General features: G+C 42.6%; 1 protein-coding gene across 6 annotated transcripts in view; it reads right to left on the reverse strand.

The window, feature by feature from the left end:
- RANBP10 (RAN binding protein 10) overlaps nt 1–17,057 on the reverse strand; it is an 89,065-nt gene that overhangs the window by 46,734 nt on the left and 25,274 nt on the right. For 2 of the 6 annotated variants that reach the window (XM_087738982.1, XM_087738981.1), the window contains exon 1: nt 7,035–7,134. The exons of the other annotated variants lie outside the window; for them this stretch is intronic. The gene's annotated coding sequence lies outside the window, so the exon portion shown is untranslated. Of the gene's footprint in view, nt 1–7,034; nt 7,135–17,057 lie in introns of those variants that run through there. 6 annotated transcript variants of the gene reach the window in all.

A 17,057-nucleotide genomic window follows, 5' to 3' on the forward strand; every position in this document is an offset into this window, starting at 1 on the left:
CTTCCTTTACAAAATCTAACACTGTTTTAATAAGGGCTGAATCAGACTTCCCCACACTTAGATCTGCAAATTCTCCAGACATTTTAATCTTCGTGTCACTTGTACTCAAGTACTTCCAGAAGCCACTGTTGTGACCCAGAAGGCAGAGAGGAGACGTCATCTGCATGTTCTTAAAAAGCCTGGCCATATGAGATATAGGGTCAACCCAGACAAGGATCCTCTTCAAGAAGTGAGACAGCATAAGCACAGGACATGCCTGTATCATGCTCTTACTGAACAGCGTTACCACTTTCCAACCACCCACAGCATAGAGACATACTGAGCCAGATGGAGATTCTGTTCACTTAGTACTTCTCAAAGGATTTTCTTTTCATTAAATTGTCCAATCCTCCTTTAAACATGTAAACATTCATACCATCTACTGTATTCTGCAACAAGGAGTTTCACAGCATAACTGCAAGCTGCATGAAAACGCACCTCCTCCTCCTCCTACTTGTGTCTGATACCCTGTAGTTGTTGCCCTGAAGAAGATGCAAACTATGTATTTGGTCTCTCCAGAACATACATCACTATATAGACCTCTACAAAATCCCCCATAATCATCCCTTTTCCAGACTGATGACTCCGGGCTTATTTAGCTACTGCCTGCATTTCTGTCCATCATCATCCGAACCTTTTCTGGATTTACAGTGTTGCTTTTGAGAATGCAGATGGAAGTGCACCATGGAGAAGGGAAGCAGGCTGTAGTTGTTCTCCGTACTGTTCCCTAGCCCTCTGTGAGTTAATCCTAGCATTTCCCCCTTTATTATCCTTTCTACAACTGAACTGATGTTTCCATGAAGCTATTGTAATCACGCCAAAACGCATCATCACTCTTGTGACAATGCTCTCTCTGCGCAGATTCTCATCTGCTGTCTCACCACCGGTGCACTCAGCCTCAGCTCACTCCCACAGCTCCTCTTCAGCATCTTTCACCTTACCACCCTCAGTGGCTCGCAATCCTCAACAGCTAGAGCACTCCACCCTGGGCTAGCAAGGTGCAGGCAGCTGCTTCTAAGAAAACCCTGGGAGTACCCATGCATGAACAGTTTCTGACTTGTAACTCATTCCAATAAGGCTATGGCATTTAAATAACATCCCATTTCTGTCTCTTGTTGATAGCTGACATCTAGAGCAACGGACACTTCACACCTATGTGCAGCTGACCAAGTCTAAAAATTCTCAAGTGCAAGTGCAGATTCCTGTTTCAGAAAATTTCAGAAATCTGGACAACAAGATTGAAGAATGTGCTTTTCTTTTTGTTATAAAAAGTAGATCATGGAGCTCCAAAAGACCATACTCTATAGACTGAAATCTAGTGAGCTAGAGTGGCTGGATGGTCCAGTTAGCACAGTTCTCTCATTCCTTCCTTTTCCTTCCCCATCCTCTCTTCAAAAGCACAAAATCACTTTCAAGAGGGGAGACAGGCAGAGAACAGAAAGGACCTGGCCACCTGGCCCATGGCAGTGGTCAAAGCAGAACCTAAACACCCTGCCTCATAAGGCTCCTGTTTTCACTACAGCTCATTTTGAAGACAAGTGCACTTTGAACATGCAAATATACAGGCAGAACCACTCAGGTAGGACCTCAGCAGCTAGTGAACAAAAAGAGGTTAAAATGACATCCCTTTGAACACTTCAACCCCCAAATCCAAAATATAGGTACACTATTCATTAACAGCCAGACAGGTGCAGAATAGCTCAGACTGTGCAATCAATCAGAGAATGGGAAGAAAGAAAAACAGAAACCATGAGTAGCTTGGGAGGACATTTTTATATGTTCAGCACCAAACTGAAGTTCCGTTTGGCCTGCTAACAAGAAAAAGCAGATACATTGATCTTCTTGGCAGACTATCTTGGTTCCAACACACAGTGAAAAAAAATGAACAGCAAGTTCCATTGCTGCTACTTGATAAACAGGCCAGAATTATGCAATGCCAGACCACATGGCAGAAAAGGCTTGAGTTACTTCAGGACACAGTTACAGGATCAACTCATAAGTGCTTGTGAAGTGAGCATTGGAGTTAGATGAGGTGTGCCACTAGTACCCCTAACTATCCTACATCCATCCCTGTTCAATACCACCATGCTCATTCAATGTCAGCCTTGTTTTACTCTTGACTTTCTGGGCCGATCCTGTGATGGGCCTAACTTCTATAACTGATATCAGGCTCCGCCTCACAAAGCAGGCACTGGGAAGTGGTACTATAGGGCTGGGACACCATTTACCTCTTAGCACTGTGGAAATAACATGGCCTTTTAACTTTCCATTTAAAGAGTGCCAGCAATGTACACAGAACTTCTGGTAGGCACTGGGTAAAACTGACATCATGGCTACATCACGCATCTAGGAACACCAGGACTTGAATAGGCTGCTCAACTTCGGAAGCATGTAGCATCAGCCCATATACAACACAGAGGCAACGCAACGCAGAATGCCCTGATGGAAATTACCAAGAGCAATATTTTCACTATATCTTTGCTGGCCTGCAGCTCCTTCTGCAGAGTACGGAGAAGAAAGCAAACTGATGACATCCCCCTGTGCATCGAGGTTCAAACATGCCAGACTCTCCAGTGAGCACAGAAGAATGGTGAAGGCAACATTCACAGGGATCCATACTGAGCTCTCCTCTGATGGCATGCCAAAGGACAGACATGCAAGGCCCACTGATCATGGGAAAGATGTTTTTTCCAGTAAGTTACAGCCTGACACCTCAGACTCTTCCTGCTCTGTCACTTGCCAGGCTTAAAATGATGGCAGACAGATGGACTTTACCATTGACACATGGACCATTCCCTGTCTATGCACATTCCAGGGGAGAAACATGTTCCACTGCAGCTCAGCCCATACATTCAAGGTAATGGGTACCTGGTGCAGAAGCTGCTGCAAAGGACAGGGCCTTGCTCGCAACCAATTCAGTGGTAACCTGACCTGAAACATCTGAAGCAGTAAGTAATGTTGGTGAAGCATGCATTTGGCCATATGAAGAGTAGAAAGAAGCTCCTCAGAAAGAAGCTGAAGATTTGTAAATAGCATTTGGGTCTGTTGTATCCTGCGTAACGTGAGTTTGGAGGACTCAGGACAGACCCCAGTGACTGCTCTACAGTTTTTGCAGTGCCTGCATCTTTCAAAATTTTACCTGTACCTACTTTCTCTCTTTTGTATTTTGAAGCACTTTTTCTCCTCTCCCTGTTCTTGTCCAGTATTTTGCCTGTGGCATTCCTCTTCCCACTCCTCTGGCCAGCAATCCTAGCTTCCCATAGCTGCCCATGCCAGGGCAAGTAGTGTGCAAACACTAGCTGCAGAGGGACAAAACTTGTGTAAACACACCGAAATAAACCAAACAAAATAATTTTAATAAGATTTATTGAATCGAAAGTCTAGCAGAAACAGATGCACAAACTTTGCTTGTACAGTGCTTGGGGAATGGGATATTGAGGGTGGAGCCAGCTACGGAGCCCAGAGTCGCTGCTGGACCATGTTCCAGCTGGAGGCAGGGCCATTTCCATGCACTGCGCAGGCTGCTGCTGCTCAGCCAGCTCTGGGTCTTTGGCAGCAGCAGAGCCTGATGTCAGTAGAGGGGAAAGTACATTAAACAGAGGCTGAACAGATGAATATGGTGCAGGGAGAAGCAGGATGTTGCTGTTGAGAGTTGCTTCTACAACATCCTGGGCAGAGCACTCCCAGGCAGGGACTGGTGTCTGAGGGGACAGGATAAAAATAAATATGGGGAAGAAGCAGTTATCACAGCAGAAGCAGAACCACCTTCTATTGACTGCTCTACTATCTTGCAGTGGATTTGGCTCTGTCAGTGGATGTACCTTTGCTGTACCTTAGCCCAGAGAGTGAAAGTATGCCTTTGCCCCTAGCAAAGGGAAGGCTAAGCAAGCCCCTGTGCTCCTACAGCCTTAGAAGCTGAACGCCTGGTCAGGAAAAGCCTGTTGCCCCAAGAAGCATCCGGGGTGCTGCAGCATCTCAGCTACAGTTCAGTTTTATAGCCTTTATGCCAAACCATATGAAGTTGCACAAACATCAGAGGCTTGGGTGAGAGCAAGGAGCTTTGTTTTTCTTCATTCAACCATGCTTCAGAATCAAACCAACTATTACTGTTGCAACACATATTTCTGTTTTCATATCCAGCCTACAAAAATAGCTGCTCGGTGGCCACAGCAACCTATGCTATAGGTTTGGAGTGGTGGGAATAGGGGAGGCATGGTCAAGGCATGGTCCTGGCATGGAATAGCTGTCTAGCTGGTTCATGTAAGAGGAGGTACAGTCATGACACCAGCTGCAGGACAGGAATAGGACCAGGGAGCAGCATGCTTAGGATATTACAGCATCTTCCTGGGAGAACTTCAAAGGCCTGGACATCTGCCCAGAAAGTGTCAAGGAAAAAAAAAAATGTCCCCCAAACCCACTTACCTAGGGGCACTGGGAAATGAAGAAACCCTAGCTTAACACCCCAACTTTTTATCTGTGCACCTTCTGTCTCATAACAGCTTCTACTTCTTCGCAAAGTGGCAAAATAACTTTGAATGCAGTAGTGGCCCAAACGCTGCACTGCAAGACCAAAGTGTATATGGAAAATAAAACCATTTCACCTCACGGAGAACAAAATTCTTAAAATAGGGATTGGACATGCTCAGCTCTTATAATCTTTGTAGTATGACACATGTACAAGGTAACGGTGCAGTGCACTGCACCACTGTGCACATCCCAGTGAGGGACTGCTGTACAATGGCCTCCCCCTCACCCCAGTTCCCAGCAGATCAAGCAGACTCATCTAAGGCCAGTTTGGCCCCTACAGAGCAACACCAGATGATGCTAATTCAAGAGTGCAGGACTCTTGGCAGGCCTGGCTGTAGGTTTGGCTCAGAGGCTATTCCATGTTTTTGAATAAAGTACTTCCACTTGCAACTGTAAAAGAGACAAAGCTCAGACCAAATCCTCACAGCAGAAGGACTTAAATGTGGCAAGCATCCAAAGGAAGGGGGGAAGGAAATCACTGCATCTCTCTCATATTAACAGAGAGCGGGAACAAAAGGACACAATGACCCAAAGATCAAAAAGACTCCAAAAAAGACAGCTAAAAAGGCCTGTAAGAGTTTGGGAGGTCTGGCAGAACGTGGGTGCTAACAAGTGTTGCCTGATCCACCACAGAGACTACAAGCAGAAAGTAACACTGTAAGATTTCCTTTTTAACAATATTGATCTGGCGTGGCGATTTTTAGATGAGATCAGCAATTCTTACCATTTGACAGCTACTGCATGTTAACTAGGCTTCAAAACAACATCAAACCACAGTCTACACTTAATTATATAAAATGACTACCCATTGACTCATAAAGAGAAAAAACAAAACCAGAAGGCTCTGGATGGCTGCAACACAGGCAATGCCTTGTCAACAGGAATGGTCTGTTCCACCTGCCCCAGAGATTTGTTAATGAATCCATTTCACTACTATTTAGCATGCACCTCACCACAGAATACAGTAATCAAGATAAAAATCCTCCTTCCTTGAATGAATTAAGATGGCAAGCCCTCCTAACTTAGAAGCTTGATGGGTCATCTTCTGCCAAAGTCAGAACATGATCTGGTCTTCCCTATACCGGAGACAAGCTACAGGCCATTTATAGCCCTGTAAAGAGCACAACATCGTTAAAGCACAACTACAAAACAGGTTGGTTCTATCTACAAAGGCAAGGCTCAAAAAGCTCTCTAGCATGATCAGGTCACCACTGCACTATTATATTTTTTATATTCCCTGACACACCACACTGGAGGGGGTGGGGGGCAGTGCAGGGGTGCCAAACACTGTAGGACAGGGATTAAAAACAACAACAACAAAAAAATCAGATGAGGAGTTTTGTCATTTATCTGTTAAGTGGCAGGGGCAAAGAACAAGTTGGATACAAAAGCTTCACACATACACAAGTTTCAAGTCTCGTCATACTAAATAATTCACATTTTCATTTATAGGCCAATTTTTCAACTTTTAGCTGATGGGCAAGAATGCCATTATAAAATATTAAGACACCTTCAGAAAAATCTTGCAAGGTAATGGACGTGAGTCTTTTTACAGAGACACTGAGGCAGAGCAGTTAAATGACTCAGCCAAAAGCGATGCCAGAGCTCACTGCGGAATGCAGGGGCCCAGCATCCAGCTAGTATTAAAAACAATCCCTAAATGGTATTTAATGAGGTAAGAAAATTATGAACAAAACATTTATATAAACACAAGACCTTATGGAGAGAAGTCTTCCAGAGGCAGCGCATCTCATGATGTTAAGGGGTTGCAACAAGGCCTTCTAAATTCTCAACTGAGGTTCCTTAAATACTTTCCACATCAATTAAGGTAAAGCAGCAGGGCTTTCTGAAGAGGATCATATTTATCCATCAGTAAAAATAGCTGCTATCCATCAGTTTGAGTTGTAGTGAAATTTAGGTTTGTGTTGATGTTATCTTTTATCTGAAAGGCTCAAATAGTAGGTATAGCCACTATAAAGAATTTTTTTTTTTAATCTGAAAAACAAATTGTGCTGATTACAACTCCTGCTGACAGCTAAATTGTTGTCTCTAAATTGCTAGTCAACTCTTAACTGTCACTAAGATTACCTGGATTGTCCATAACCTGTGCTACAGCTGGAGACGCAACCTGGGATATCGGTAAAGGCCAAATCAAACACCCTACTATGCAATGCCATCTCTGCTCTGCTTTGGAAACTCTGTTTTCACATGGCACAAAACCAATGCAACCTGCTGGATGACAGAAAGCTCCATGCAAAGGCAGGCTCCAAAATACCCATATCATGCATTTCTGGGAACATGTTGCATGAGTAGAGTGCAGAACCTCTACAAGCAGCCAGCCCATCTCCAGAAGTTACAGCACAGAAATCAGGGCATGGAAAAGCGCAGGACAGCCATACCCCCGGAGTAAGAATCACTTCTTACCCACAATGATGCCTGAGCACTTAATAGCCAGTGGAAACACTTACTTTGATTAATCTTCCAAGCCCAGGGTTACTGCCTTGAAATACTGATTCATGGTTTTGTTTAGGTTGAATGATGTGGCTAAGCACTTTTCCAAATATTCCAGGGTGAAGCACAGTCACTGAAAGCTCAGCTTTCGGTCTGCCTCCTCCATTCAAACCTGAAGTCTTTGTGCCCAAAAGCTAGTCTAATTAAAAAGACCACAAGAAAAAGAAAAGAAAGAAAGAAAATAAAAACAATGCCTCCCTAAAAACCTGACCAAATGGCTGGCGGCAGTTCTTCTGGCTGCAGGCAAGGCAATCAATACAATAAATACAAGCAAACACGTCAACTTAAGTGGGTCTGAAGGGGAAAAAGGCAGTAACTTTTACTTTATACAATCCTAATTTTCACATAAATAGCCATAAATAAAACATGAGGTTAAATTTAACCTAAATTCAGAAGGTTATTCACCACAATTCTGTGGTTCAGGAGCTGGTTTTGTTACTCTCAAGCTCTGAACACATCTGATAGAGAGTGTCAGGTCTGGCCACATGAGGAGCGTCATGTCTGACCTCATTTGAGGAACTGATCATCACCACTCTGTTGTCACTCTCTAGCAAGCGTAATTCAGTGTACTTAAGATATCTGCCCAACTCCTCCATGCCATGCCAACTCACCCAGTATCAGCTCTTAGCAGAAGGCTCATGTTTTAAAACATGTCCCACCTAAACAAGTTGTACCCAGCTATGTGCAAGATAACCTAATTAGGGGAGGAACACCTAATGAGCAGAGCACAGGATTGCATAGGGACAGAGGCTATGGCAGCCATGAGGGTAAAGAAAGAAATTGCACATGCTTCCAGGTACAAACATAGCTGCCAGTTCAGCATTTCTTGTTTTGCTTATTCTCGACAGCTTATAAAAACTGTGCAGGTCCATCCACTATAAACTACAGATCCTACACACCACACTTCAGCACAATGACTCTAAAAAACAAGACCTGTTGGGAAGAAAAAGGGAATGGTACATAAATTAACATACTAATTTGTGCATTTCTTGCAATTCCTGCACAGCATGTTCATAGCGCAAGTTGGTTAAGGATCTACCCAACAGGGTAGCTCAAGCTTCCTAAGCTGGACTTCTCCATGCCCCTACAACTTCCGTTCCACTGGTGAGGCTGCACCTCAAGTACTGTGTTCAGTTTTGGGTCCCTCGTTACAAGAAGGACATCGAGGTGCTGGAGCATGTCCAAAGAAGGGCAACGAGGCTGGCGAAGGGCCTGGAGCACAAGTCTTATGAGGAGCGGCTGAGGGAGCTGGGGTGGTTTAGTCTGGAGAAGAGGAGGCTGAGGGGAGACTTTCTCGCTCTCTACAACTACCTGAAAGGAGGCTGTAGCGAGGTGGGGGTCGGTCTCTTCTCCCAAGTAACAAGCAATAGGACAAGAGGAAATGGCCTCAAGCTGTACCAGGGGAGGTTTAGGTTGGATATTAGGAAAAATTTCTTCACTGAAAGGGTAATCAGGCACTGGAACAGGCTGCTCAGCGAAATGGTTGAATCTGCACCCCTGGAAGTATTTAAAAGATTGGCAGATGTGGTGCTTAGGGAGATGGTTTAGTCATGGACTTGGCAGTGCTAGGTTAACAGTTGGACTTAAAGGTCTTTTCCAACCTAAACGATCCTATGATTCTGCAGGTGCTGTAGACATCAAGCTCATTTTCCAGTGCTGACTATGGGCAAACAAGACATGAGCTGACCTTTACCAGGCTGCATAAAAGCTGTTTCCCCAGACGAGGCCAGCCACATGCAAGACACCACTCCCAGACAAAGGAACAGCAAGAAAGATAAATGCTACTACGCGCCTGAAAACCAACAATCTTTGCTTGCAACTACTGATTTCAAGAGAATATACACGTTTTAAAAGAATGGCTGATCTGAATGCAGGTTATTCAAACACCCTAACAACACAAACTAAAATATCAATTCACATAACCTGTATTTTATAACAAAACCATCACAGCCATCCTTGTAAACAAAATCAGTCCAAAACCTTCCCCTCCCGTACCACAACGCACCCACACACAGTACACACAATTAATTCTTTTAATCATATACTGGTAAGTTTTAACTTCAGATGTCTCCAAAATGTAGATCTTGCAAATCCATACTTTGTCAGCAAGCCCACTATTGATATGTGAAAAAATGAAGAATCTGATTGAAGAATGTGAAAGAATGAACCTCCAGTTCTTCTAGGAGCTGAAGATGGGATAGGAATGAATTCATAGCAAATGGATCAAATCCATTTCAATATTCAAGCTGGAATTTTCATACAAGTTCAGGCAACTTCAGTATGCAGACTAGGATCTAAGAAAACTGACCAGAAAGTAAGAAAGCTTACATGGGATGAAGAGAAGACGATTGAGCAATTAAGTGGAGCTCGGCAGACCTCGATTGGTAGCAGATAGGTCAATCATAAAACACAAGATTCACAAAGATATATAGAACCTTTTTTTTTTTTTTTTTAAATAAAGATCATACAATTTTGAGAAAGCACAATGTTTTTAAAGGGTGTTTCCTGATCTGCAGAGAGTAGAAGCAGAAGAGAAAACAAGATGAGGGTTAGTTAAGTAATGCCAGAGGAACTCGGAGATCATGATTCTTCATGACAGATGCAGCAGGGCACCCATGGTGCATTTAAAATTTGGTCAAGCGCTGCATACACATAGAACTGAGAGTGAAGATGAAAAAAGAAACAATATAAATGAACCAGAGATGCCCAGAATAAATGGAAAATTAGTATTTCTCAGATTACTTTCCTATGATGAAGTTTTACATACACTGAGCACATGAAATTGATTCCATATGGGAAAAATTCTTACACTAAAAATATGTGAAAGCTTAAGTTCAAAGGAAATCCTTTTGTTTTATTATAAGAAGCCTAAATTTCTTATCCATTTCTTTAGCATGACCTTCATTTGGACCTAAATTTAAAAAAAAAAAAAAAAAAAAAAAAGGTATTTTGAAAGTAGCACATGGTACAGCAGTAAGAGCAGATTTGGAGAATGAAACAACCAGTTTCAACCAGTCTCAGGACACTATTTCTCCAGTATGAGATTTTTTGATTGTTTTTTTTTTTTTTTACATGGGGATGGGTACCTCATATTAGTTAGCCTTGTCCTGTGGCCTGAATAGTTATCAGCGGCTGGAGTGCACTAACTGTGAGCACATCTTTCAGTTCAGTTTAGAGGAAACAAGGGTAGCACAACTGAAGATGTAAATAGAGTACAGCAAGCGGTGACAACCAGGAGATTCACTTAAAAAATACACCCCACTTGCAAAAAATAAGAGACTCATGTAGAGAAATCCAAAAAGCTCTGACTTACAAAGGCCAGAAATCTTAAATCTATTGTAATGTCTATCTTTTTCTTGGCAGTGTATGTTTATTATCCACCACTGTTCTAAGCTCCACCGTCATCTTCACGCATCTGGACGAGCTCTCGAGTGGTGAGGAATCCCTCTAAAAATCCATTCTGCACAAAAGGATCACTAATTGCAGAGCTGAACCAAACACACTGACCCACTTCGCTCTCGTTTCTTCCATTACACAGCACCAAAACCCTGCAATTTCCAAACATACCTATAACCTCTTAGGATGTTGAAGACGGATACAAATTACTTTTCCAGGTCAAAACCTAGTTAAGTTGGCAGCAACAAGGCTACCCAAGTGAAGTTTTTGGAGCAGTTCTCAGGCTGCTTTGTCCCCTCAGCTCCTACTGAACTTCAGATTTTTGGCATTGCTAACTGCTCCCAAGTAACCTGCATTTAAGCAACAGGACACTTTCCTAGATGCTCCACCGTGTCTTGCACAAAATACATTTGTGGGGTTTGCTCAGCCTGGGGAGGCAGAGACAGCAGTGGTAGGATCGTAGCCCTCCTCCTGCAGCCACCGCAGGTCAGAGGCTCTCTCTGCTTCGATCTTTCACATCCCTTTGTATTTTGGGGTGATTAACAGCATCCCCCTCGATTTACTGTGAATGAATTTCTGGTGGCCTCTACTTCAGACTACCACTGCACTCCTCTACAATATACTTTCTTTGCAAGAAGTCACTGTCCTTTGATTTCAGACAGCTTCCTCCACTACCACCGGGATGATTTCTGTAGATGCTTTCATCCCATCATACTCTAGAGCGTTAATAACCATGGCACACACATCACAGCCTCTTTAACGTATCACCAGCAACAAACCAGACACAGCTAAAAGGCATTTGGCCCAGGAATTTCCCAAGATAAGATTCTCCTCCATCACCCAAGTTTGAGTTTTCCTTACGACACCCTTCCATAGCCCAGGCATTGCCACTACTAGCACACAGCCCTTCTAATAATAGCTAATAACCCTTCTGAGCTCAGTAGCTTTACAATCCTTCAGTCCCTTGATCATTTGAACTGTAAGGTATCAGATAGTTAACAGCAAAATAAGCATATGCTTTCATTGACATTTGTTTTCCATGCTTTACTATGTGACTGAATGAAACAAAGCTCAGTGCAAAAAAAAAAAAATCCAATCAAGTATCATCTCACTAATCACCAAAATAAAAGGTAATCAGCCATCATCTTCAAACAACTTGAAAAAAGGCAGACAGATAAAAAACTAGAGAGACACAGCCAGCCAAGCTAGCTTCAGCCCAGTATGCCCTAGCAAGATGCTCCTTCATAAAAAACCAGTCTCCATGATCAGCTGGATAACTGGTAATTGGAGGGAACACTCAATCTTTAATTAAGATTTTCAGCACATATCTCAGGTGAGAGTAATATTTGTTTCTATCAAAAATAATCTCAGACCACTGTTACCCACATGTTTCTGTAGAATAAAGTTTCACAGAGGACTTGTTTCAACCGGCACTACCTGTGTGATCAACAGGGCAATAGAACAGATCCAAGTTAATAACAACCCCAAAAATCAAGCAGTGTCCCCCACCCATTATTATTAACCTAATTACATGACCCAGTTCATATGCAGCCCCACAAACTGGTTTGCTAGGATAAATGAGAGGGTACCAGAAGTCTAAGCAAGTTTGTGGATAGGAACTAGCACAGCCAGCTGAAGGACTGCATGTGTAACTAAGTCCTGGAGGTGCTTCCATAAGTAGTTTTGGGGGAACGCACATTTATGTATTATTTATTAAAAAAAAAATAATTCAATATCCACTCTATATTTTCCTTAACCTGACATCCAAAAAAATAATCACCATACTCTATAATTCATGCAGGTACTAAGTAAGTGATGTCTTTATGAAATTCCTTATGGGTACTACAGTTATCTATACACAAATCACACATCAAAATGAACATTTGGGTACTATTCAAGCTGGGTTATACTTACTGCACAAATAAAATAAAATAAAATTCCTGACAAGTCAAATCTCTTCCTGGCTAGCAAGGGGAAAGGTTTAAACGTGGAACGGCAAGCAGAGTTGGGTTATATACTAACTCTTCATTGAATAACTCCAGCAGGACACGGTATAGACGGTATTGCCATTACCAATCTAGCAGAAGTAATGTTAACAGATCCAAATTGCCATTAAAAAAAATATTAAATGTTGAACCAAGTATACATTTTGGTACCACTTTGATTAAATTACTCAAGTAACCATTCTTATCCCAAAACTCTATCAAATAGTACTCAAAGGTTTCCATGGTGCTTAGTCCTGAAGAGGACTAAGTGCAAGTAGAAAATACAAGGAAAACAGGCAAGAAAGAGAAAACTATAAGCAATGCTCATGTAAAAGCAAGTACTCAGACCGCTTCTAAGAAATCACAAGGCTTCCTTCAGCCATTCTTGAATAATTTGAGTGGTTTAACTAGAAACCTCAGTGGTCTCAAGTTCTCCATGAAGAGCCACAGCAACACTAAGAACAAAACAGGGGCCAAGGGGGAGGTAAATGGAATGACTCCATGCTTCTTTACAGCATCAAGCCTTCCTTATAGATAATAACACAGGGGAGGAACAGAATTTAGGTTTCTCCATGGTGCGCCAAGGTTCCCTACACAGTCCACAAGCGTCAACCATGAGTAGCTTTACTTCAACCTGATGTGCACTGAGCACAACAGGCAGCCTGCCCATAGCCTGATGTCTGCTCGCTCAGCCTTGATACGCGGAGTCTACACTAACAGCAGCTTGGACTGTCACTGCTTTCTCGTCCTTTTTTCTACCCATCTGCCTTCCTAATGTGTCAACAAGTTGCAATAAGGATAGACTACATAATTAAAATTACATCTAAACTAAAAGCAAAACTTTGATTTGCTCTATTTCCTCAACAGAGCAAATAGAGTAGAAGAAAAGTTACATCTGAGGTATATTTACTAAAAAGACAAGGAAGTAAAAATACCATTGTATAAGACTTTACTAAGACACCGTATGGAAATCCCACGTGCCATTTTGGTCAACTATTTTTAAGAATAGTTCTGGAAAAGCTTTGCAGCAGGACAATACCATAAGGTATTTCAAGACAGAGCTTGATCAGCTGCATAAACAGTTAAACAAACTTAATAGAAATTAATTCTAAAGATAGAGGTAATTTGGATGTCCAAAATGCTGATTTAGCCAGGAGGATTTGAAAGCAGACTGAATCGCTATTTGTTTGCCACATACTGTTCATATATTTAATCCCATACTTCAGGGCTTTTGCTGGTTGCTCTAGAAGCCAAGGGGGAAGGCCCTTCTCCCAGTTAACCATCTAGCTTCTTCCCCTCCCTTCCCCTTTCTGCTTAAGCCTTAGAAATTGTGAAAGCTTGGCAAGGATTTTCATTTGCCCTTGTTTGCAGTGTGGGATAAGAGCCACTTCCTGGACTTGCTCTGAATTTTAATGTTTTCTTTTCCTACAGGGAGTAAGACTTGTGATGCACCCAGTGGTCAGAGTTCAGAAGAGGTCAACAAGAGTTGTCACAAATCAAGAAAACACGACAAACAGGGACAGGGTGAAGAGCCAGGGACGTTTGGTCTAGCAAGAAGACCACAAAGCAGTGACAGAGGTCTTCATGGATAGAGCTACAAAGGGGAAATAAATTAATTATTCTCCACCTCCACACAATCCAAGAGTACTGGACTTAGACTACATGGGATATTCAGCTTAGTCATCAGGAAAAGTTTCCAACACAAGGACAGTGTTAGAAGAAGTTGCCAGAAAGATAATGAAAGACTGGTTTAGACACACACCTGTCAGGCAGGACTGATGCATAATTGAATTAGCTTCAGATCAGATGATTTGGTGAGGCCTCATCTTCTATAATTATTATATTTACCACTGGGACTAAGTCCTTTAGCACAGGTCCTTCATTTGTCATTGGAGTCACAGAAAGTGACAAACCAAAGCATAAGCTGATACATGGAAATGAAGTTCTTTAAACACATTAGAAGCAGAAAGATCCCCTGGCAATCAGGGCGGGGGTGGACCCCAAAACACCAAAACAAAACTGGCTAGAAGGAACATCTGGAGGTCTCTAGCCAAACTTCCCACTCATAGCAGGGTTAACTTAAGAGTTACATCAGGTTGCCTAGAGCACTGTCCAATTGAGGTTGGAAAATCTCTTGAGGATAGAGCCTCTCTAGTAAAGCATCCCCAACTCTGATGAGGAATAATATCTTATTTCCCATAAGAATTTTATTTGTTGCAGCTAGTGCTTGTTGCCTCTCTTCCTTGTACTGACAAGAGTCTGGGTCTATATTTTCTGCAAGCTCCTTTAGATAGTGAAAGGCTGCTACTAGATCCCTTCTCTGCCTCTTCTTCTCCAGGCTGAACAAGCCCAGTTCCTTTAGTTTCTCACTGGTTCCTACAATACAACATCTATCCAGCCTCCCTTCTCTGGTGGTCCCGGAAGGGAGCACACCTTCCTGAAAAGCCCTTGTGAACATCCCTAGGGAAGAAACCAGTATCTTTTTCCTCTCAAAGGAAGGACCAGGAAGACAGATTGCTCAATAGCCTTGTTCCCCGGCTTGCATCTCCTCTGATAACATGCAAGATAAGCTGAGAAGAAATAAAGTCCTATCTACAGGTGTCAACAGAAACCTATCAGCAAGAGGAGAATGAAAAGAAAAGGAAAAGCTAAACAAACAAAAGCTAAATAAAAGCTAAACAAAAGCTAAAATGGAAAGCCTGTTCATCATGTTGGTGGCTTACAGAGGAGGATGGATGGCTTTCACAGAGGAGGGGAGCATGGAGAAGTCTTAACTCCCAGTGCTCATTTTTATTTTATCTCGATGTCTACAGAAACAGATCACTCACAAGGACCCTTTGCTGAACAAAGACACAGGGCAGTTGGATAAACTGTTTCTGGTTTTGCTGACCTGGCTTAAGGCATTACAGTCCCAGAAGCCAAACCCCAATATTGAGCAGGTTTCTGTACACCAAATTCTGCCGGTTTATCTGGCTGCACTCTAATTCAAGTCTATAAAAATTCTTGAATTTGAAAGCTTGTTCTTTTAATAGGGACTTTGAAGCAGGCAGACAGTGAATAAGCCAAGCAGTATCTTTTCATTTGAAAAGTAAGGTAAAAAAAAAAAAAAAAAAAAAAAAATCAAAGTTTCAGAAAACCAAACAATGGTGAGTGAAAGCTGGCACTTCCTTTAACATGTGCAATGCTGCATAGCAGGGCAAGTCAGTTATTAACCAGAGGGTGTTTAAAGTCTCTAGAAGTGATTGGTCAGATCCTATCTATGCTCTTTCAGAAACTGAAGCAGGGTATGCCTAAGGGTATGGTTTCACAACATTTTAGGCTGCATTAAGACCCTGCTGCTACCGTAGAGAATCATCCCTCCTTCCCTCTCTGCCTGGCTGTATGTTCCTGCTGGGTTACCCTCAAAGAGCTAAAACAAATGAAATGCTATCTCTCAACAGCATGCAGGACTTCATTTGGTTCAAACCAATGCAGAACACCACGTTCAGGGAAGAATCATCTCCAGTGTGCACATCTCATCTGTATTAAAGACAGGAACACCTATCTTCACCCTTTTATGAACTTTAGGTGAAACTTGTAGCAAACCACCAATGCATTTTCATCTGAGCTCAGAAAAACGGAGGGCTGAATAATTTAATAAAAAATAAATTAAAAAAAAATAAGATGCTTCAGATGTTACATTCAGGATGCAAAGGTAAGAGCATTGCTCCATGAGTTCTGAAGGAACCAGCCTGCCACAACTCCAACACATCAGAAAAGCAGGCAGGTTCCTGCCAGGCGAGAGCTGGCCTGGCAAAGGAGGTGACATGTGCCAGAGCCCGGGGCTTGCACAAGGGAAGAAGAGGGACTGTGCAGCTGTAGGTGGGGGGGAGGAAGGGTCGGGTTTCTTTCCTTTGATGACAGTGAGTTAGATCAGTTCAGCTGTAACATGTAATTTCATCCTCAGATACCAAAATGCTGAGCACATGTGAAAAAAAGTTGTATCTGGGGTAAGAAGTGAGCAGACATTTCAATAAAAGCCACTAGTTTAAAGCAGGATGTTTACTAGTAAGTGTTCTAAATGTCTTTTAAAAATAATAATAAAAAAAATCATCAACACACATCAGGGTCACAAAAGTTGGCACTTCAATAAAAATCCCACAGTAATTTCAGACCTGCTGATTGAATTGTAAAGCACGGCCTACAGAAACCTTGAGTTGAACAGGGACAGGGCTCCCTCCTTTTAAAAGCAGTCTCTGTTCGCAACGCAGAGAGGGGTAGTTTAAGGAAACACTCAGGTTGCTCCAACCACACTTCCAACCTTCAGAGAAAACTCAGCACTACCCCTACCAGCACAGAGCTGGGCTGAAGCCAAAATAAATTTGGCACAAAGTACAAATGCCCTGACTTGGAACTAGATAGGGCCATTGGTCTCGGGGCGGGGGAGTTTGAGACAGAGCCCAGCAACAAGATTGTTCTTTGAATTAGGGCTGACAGGGTGCTAAGGATTCCCACTGAAAGTGGGAACAAGAAAGGGACCAACTTTGCCTCCCTTTGGGCTCCCAAACCACCACCTGTAAGCGGGTCACATACTGCCCTGCCAGCATGCCAAGCAAAAAT

This window comes from Nipponia nippon, unplaced genomic scaffold, assembly GCF_047370975.1.
Source record: "Nipponia nippon isolate SJK-2023a ecotype South Korea unplaced genomic scaffold, ASM4737097v1 scaffold_7, whole genome shotgun sequence".
NCBI classification, from domain to species: domain Eukaryota; kingdom Metazoa; phylum Chordata; class Aves; order Pelecaniformes; family Threskiornithidae; genus Nipponia; species Nipponia nippon.